Raw genomic sequence first — 6899 nt, 5'->3', positions numbered from 1 at the left:
TCAGTTCAGTCTTGTGCAGCCACCAGATGCCCTGCTGTTCCTCCTCCTGCCAGCGGGGGCACTGTAGGACCCTCTCAGACTGGCTGAACTGGCTTGTTGGCTGTTTTTTGTTTTTTTCCTTTTCTCTTTCCCGGACTTCCTTCTGGTCCATAATAAAGATGCATAATTTGGGGTTGCCATGGTGACAGCGGGTGGGCGTGCCCAGGTATGTTTCTATGGCGACAACGGGCGGGTGTGCCAAGGTGTGTTTCTATGGCGACTGGTGTGTCCTGTGTAGGCTTTCAATGCTCACAGAGACGAGCATCGATGACTAGCAGGAAGAAAGCTTTACTGGACGAGCGTCGACGACTAGCAGGAAGAAAGCTTTACTGGACGAGCGTCGACGACTAGCAGGAAGAAAGCTTTACTGGACGAGCATCGACGACTAGCAGGAAAAAAGCTTTACTGGACGAGCATCGACGACTAGCAGGAGGAAAGCTTTACTGGACGAGCATCGAAGACTAGCAGGAGGAAAGCTTTACTGGACGAGCATCGAAGACTAGCAGGAGGAAAGCTTTACTGGACTTTTATAGAAGAAGGACAAAAAAAAAAGACAAAGAATAAAAATGTTGTAAGGTTTTAAAAATGTGGGAAGGTTTAGAAGGTTTTGCTTTGTTCTGTCCCAAGGCGTGTGGGGATGATTTTAAACTCTTTTGACTGTATATAAGATTTCTACATTTTGGGCTCTTTAGATTTCTATGAAATATATATATTTAAAAAGACAAAAAAAACCCTATGCTCTAAACTGTTAAGTGAGATCGGTGTGGATGAGACGACAATAGCAGTGGACCTCTTAGGTTTGGAGTGGCTTGGATCACGCGCACGCTGACAAGTCCATATACACCCGCACACACACACGCACACACACACATCCATACACACACACACACACACACACACACACACACACGCTCACGCATCCATACATACACACACGCTCACGCATTCATACATCCATACACACACACACTCACACATCCATACACCCGCACGCACACACACATCCATCCATCCATCCATCCATATATACACACACACACACACACACGCTCACGCATCCATACATACACACACGCTCACGCATTCATACATCCATACACACACACACTCACACATCCACACACACACACGCTCACACATCCATACATCTATACACACGCGCTCACACATCCATACGTGCACGTATGCAAGATCACAGGTCCATAAACACACACACCCTCATATGTGCGCACACACACACTCGTTACATGCAACCTTTAACCTTGTAATAAGTAACAGGTAATCAAAGATGTCTGTGTGTGTGTGTAAAGCAGCTCGTTTGGGTAGCAGTGAGCTCTAGTGTGTTAGTGTGTTCTTGATGAGTTTTGACTGACGTCTGTAGTGAGTGTTTCTCCCGCAGCTCAGAACTGACACACACACACACACACAAACGCGTACACAGCATCGTATCTCATCGCTTGCTTTGGATTGGTCCACATATATTTTTTCTATTTGCCATCTGTTATGTGATTTAAGAAAGCTATGGATTTGTTATTCTTTTCTTCTTGTTGAACTTTGCAGATTTGCAGAAGTGTTGATTTGTGTGGCTCTGTTCTGATGTGGGGGAGGGAGGGGGAGAGGAGGAGAGGAGGAAAGGTGTTGTAACTGTACCACGCCAGTAGGGGTCAGTATTTCCCCAGCTGGAGGTGGACTGACTGGACATCAGTATGGCACACACACTCTCAGGTGGCACTGCCAGTGTGCTCGCGCTCACACACACACACACACACACACACACACACACACACACACACACACACCCTCTCTCCCTCTAGCGTCCCAAGACCTGAGGGGGTTGTTCTCTGCGCCCCAGTTCTTTAGCGTCAACCCACACCCCCCCCATCTCCTCCATACCACCACCCCCTCCATACCCCCATCTCCTCCATACCCCCCCATCTCCATATGCCCCCATCTCCTCCATACCCTCATCTCCCCCATCTCCTCCATATGCCCCCATCTCCTCCATACCCCCCACCCCCTCCATATGCCCCCATCTCCTCCATACCCCCCACCCCCTCCATATGCCCCCACCCCCTCTATACTCCATACCCCCCCATCCCCTCCAAAAAAGACAAATCTCAGGGCACTCAAGGGGGACCATCCGCTTGTCTTTTAAACAGGAACCTTCTCCAGAACCTAACGACCTCCTCCAGAACCCCAACCTCCTCCAGAACCTAATGACTTCCTCCAGAACCCCAACCTCCTCCAGAACCTAATGACCTCCAGAATCAAACCCCAACCTCCTCCAGAACGTCACCCCCCCCCCCCCCTCCCCCACCTCAGTTCTGATGAAACCCCAACCTAACCTCCCCTCTACCCACAATCTCATGGAAGGTTGGACAGACTCATCCAAACTGTTACGTTTGTTGATTTGTTTGCTTGTTTTTTTATTATTATGATATTATTATTATAATACTATTATTATTATTAATAATAATTTATTTATCATGCCTTTGGAAATTGCATCGTGTTGAAAGCACACCAAGTTCTAAAAGAGTGAGTGATTGCAATAGACCTTTCTGTCTGCTGTATTCTAATAAAAAGTTGTTGATTCGGACTCTGAGACTCCTCTGCTTTTAGACATTCAACACCTGTGACCTGCAGCGTTGCCTGTAGCCATTTACATACATCTCTCGATTTAACAAGTTAACGCTTAGAGAAGAGGGTGAAGACTGAAATATGTCCTTAACTTAACAGATATAAGGGAATTTAAATAAAACACATTAATTTTGTTTGTGACCCATTTAAGATTGTCCTCTGGCACCACCCGTAGTTATAGGCAAGTTAGCGCTAGAGCGGATTGCCTGCCCAACAGTACGTGCGATCAGAGAATCTCTAATAAGTAAACGGGCTCTGGTGCGATACATGGTACCTTAGCTCTCAAGTGGGGTTGATAGCATAGCATGTAATTTGGTGTTTGCCCCTGGTGTAAATTACCGTTAATTCGTATGTAGATTCTACTGCTGCTTGCCACTGAGCTGAGGACGTTAGTGTGCTCCACTCGTGGTCTTTTCATCTTTATTGAAGTCCTGTTAACTCCCTGTAGTTTATGCTACGTACAACACTACAAGCAGCTTTGGACAACTACGAGAGCTTTGTTGGGGTAATATTAGCGTGGCTAACCACCATGCTAACAGCTAAAATCGAGATGTTTCAGCTGGTGGTCATGTGCACGAGACACCGGAGCAGCGATGGGAGAATCTGCCCTTTCATCTTACAGGTAGGTGTGTGTGTCTCTCTGTGTGTGTGCTGTTGTTGAGTTAATTTGACGTTCCTTAAGTGCGTTAAAGTCTGCTGAAATGGATAAGTGTAAATGTGTAAAGTTTAAGTAGGCTTGGTTGGAGAGGGTAGGACGGTTCAGATAGACGCTTAATTCCCCGCACCTGAAATGGAGTGATGCGGGCAACAGGCTGACGCTAAAGGGCCGCTCCGTAACTCCGGTCATTTCTGGATTATGAATACCCTACATAGAATTTCAGTGTGACGATGTAGCGGACAAAAGTTGTTCCAAAGATTTTTAACAAGCAATATCAGAGGTCGTTTTGAGTACAATGTTATTATTAGGCTCTGTGAAGTCCAGGATGGTCAGTCAGACACGAAGCTGAAGTTGGCCGCACATTCAGAATGCGGTGTAGTCAAGTTTCCGTTCCACCTTAAATATTGCAATTTTCTACCGACAGGGGGCAGTGCTGACTGCAAATACGCGATGACACTGGCATTTGCCTAGTAGCAGACGAACATAGGCTACTCCTCACAGACGAATAAAAGCCTTTTTTTCTGGTGACTCCATTGTCGACCAATCTTTAAGTAAATGATACATGCTTTCTGTCAAATAAATCGGTTCATATTGCACTTGTTTTGGGGGGGCTTTTCTGTTTCTTCTTTACATGAGCTATATTTCATATTTTACCATTTATGCACTAGATTTGATACCCATTGCTCACACATGATTTGCCGTGAGATATTACACCACATCCCGATACAACAGTCTCTGAGCTTTCATTTGACACCATGTATGGCCAATTTCGTCGTGAAAATTCACCCTTTTATTACAATTGAAATTCCATGAGCTGTTTTTCATATTCCACAATGTATGCACTAGACTTGATACCTATTGCCCACACAACATTTGCCGTGAAATATTACACCACATCCCGATACTACCGTCTCACAGCGTTCATATGACACCCAGCATGCCAAACTTCGTCGTGGAAAATTGCCATTTTTGTTACATTTAAATTACATGAACTATATTTTATATTCCACAGTATATGCACTAGATTTGATACCTATGGTCCATACATCATTTGCCGTGAAATATTACACCACATCCCGAGACTACAGTCTCTGAGCTTTCATATGACCCCTTGCATGCCAAATTCCATCGTGGAAAATGGCCATTTTCCTTACATTTAAGTTACATGAGCTATATTTCATATTTTACAATTTATGCACTAGATTTGATACCCATTGCCCACACATCATTTGCCGTGAAAAATTACACCACATCCCGATACTACAGTCTCTGAGCTTTCATTTGACACCATGCATGGCCAATTTCGTAGTGGAAAATGGGCCTATTTCATAGATTTAATTTACATGAGCTATATTTCATATTCCACAATTTATGCACTAGATTTGATACCTATTGCTCACACATCATTTGCCGTGAGATATTACACCACATCCCGATACTACAGTCTCTGAGCTTTCATTTGACACCATGCATGGCCAATTTTGTCGTGGAAATTTACCCTTTTATTACAATTGAAATTACATGAGCTGTTTTTCATATTCCACAATGTATGCACTGGACTTGATACCTATTGCCCACACAACATTTGCCGTAAAATATTACACCACATCCCGATACTACCGTCTCACAGCGTTCATATGACACCCTGCATGCCAAACTTCGTCGTGGAAAATGGCCATTTTTCTTACATTTTAATTACATGAACTATATTTCATATTCCACAGTATATGCACTAGATTTGATACCTATGGCCCATACATAATTTGCCGTGAAATATTACACCACATCCCGAAACTACAGTCTCTGAGCTTTCATATGACACCTTGCATGCCAAATTCCATCGTGGAAAATGGCCATTTTCCTTACATTTAAGTTACATGAGCTATATTTCATATTCCACAATTTATGCACTAGATTTGATACCTATTGCCCACACATCATTTGCCGTGAAATATTACACCACATCCCGATACTACAGTCTCTGAGCTTTCATTTGACACCATGCATGGCCAATTTTGTCGTGGAAATTTACCCTTTTATTACAATTGAAACTACATGAGCTGTTTTTCATATTCCACAAATGTATGCACTAGATTTGATGCCTATTGCCCAAATATCATTTGCCGTAAAATATTACACCACATCCCGATACTACCGTCTCACAGCGTTCATATGACACCAAGCATGCCAAACTTCGTCGTGGAAAATGGCCATTTTTCTTACATTTAAATTACATGAACTATATTTCATATTCCACAGTATATGCACTAGATTTGATACCTATGGCCCATACATCATTTGCCGTGAAATATTACACCACATCCCGATACTACAGTCTCTGAGCTTTAATTTGACACCATGCATGGCCAATTTCGTCGTGGAAAATGGGCATATTTCATAGATTTAATTTACATGAGCTATATTTCATATTCCACAGTTTATGCACTAGATTTGATACCTATTGCCCACACATCATTTGCCGTGAAATATTACACCACATCCCGATACTACAGTCTCTGAGCTTTCATATGACACCCTGCATGCCAACTTTCGTTGTGGAAAATGGCCATATTTTATAGATTTACTTATTTCATATTTTACCATTTGTGCACTTGATTTGATGCCTATTGCCCAAACATCATTTGCCGTAAAATATTACACCACATCCCGAAACTACAGTCTCTGAGCTTTCATATGACACCCTGCATGCCAACTTTCGTCGTGGAAAATGGCCATATTTTATAGATTTACTTATTTCATATTTTACCATTTGTGCACTTGATTTGATGCCTATTACCCAAACATCATTTGCCGTAAAATATTACACCACATCCCGAAACTACAGTCTCTGAGCTTTCATATGACACCCTGCATGCCAACTTTCGTCGTGGAAAATGGCCATATTTTATAGATTTACTTATTTCATATTTTACCATTTGTGCACTTGATTTGATGCCTATTACCCAAACATCATTTGCCGTAAAATATTACACCACATCCCGAAACTACAGTCTCTGAGCTTTCATATGACACCCTGCATGCCAACTTTCGTAGTGGAAAATGGCCATATTTTATAGATTTACTTATTTCATATTTTACCATTTGTGCACTTGATTTGATGCCTATTGCCCAAACATCATTTGCCGTAAAATATTACGGCACATCCCGAAACTACAGTCTCTGAGCTTTCATATGACACCTTGCATGCCAAATTCCATCGTGGAAAATGGCCATTTTCCTTACATTTAAGTTACATGAGCTATATTTCAGAAAAAAAGAATAACTGCACAATGGATGTAATTACACGCTCCTCGTGATCATTGTCAGATTTCAACAGTTATGACTGACAGTAGAAGTGTGAAATAAGAGAGCAATTCTCATTTATGCTATACATGAGCACACATAGAATTTGTGAGATTTTTTAAGTAGTGCAAAGTCTGTTGTATCTGGATGTGCTGTATGTCACGCCAAATAGGGATCGATCAAATCTGCATAAATCGTAAAACATGAAATATAGCTCATAGAATTTCAATTGTAATGAAATGGGGATTTTCCATGACAAAAT

At 42.4% G+C, this 6899-nt stretch overlaps 1 protein-coding gene across 1 annotated transcript in view; it reads left to right on the top strand.

The window, feature by feature from the left end:
- The window catches only part of adipor2 (adiponectin receptor 2), a 24100-nt gene extending 21465 nt beyond the window's left edge, over window positions 1-2635 (top strand). Inside the window, exon 7 of the mRNA XM_076296202.1 lies at window positions 1-2635. This exon is cut by the window's left edge and continues 369 nt beyond it. The gene's annotated coding sequence lies outside the window, so the exon portion shown is untranslated.
- The last annotated feature ends 4264 nt before the right edge of the window (window positions 2636-6899 follow it).

This window comes from Alosa pseudoharengus, unplaced genomic scaffold, assembly GCF_046254945.1.
Source record: "Alosa pseudoharengus isolate Yale_2024_CS ecotype anadromous, Long Island Sound unplaced genomic scaffold, YU_APseudo_1.1 YU_APseudo_1.1_scf_20, whole genome shotgun sequence".
Lineage (NCBI taxonomy): Eukaryota > Metazoa > Chordata > Actinopteri > Clupeiformes > Clupeidae > Alosa > Alosa pseudoharengus.
This window is presented reverse-complemented; position numbering and strand designations above follow the sequence as displayed.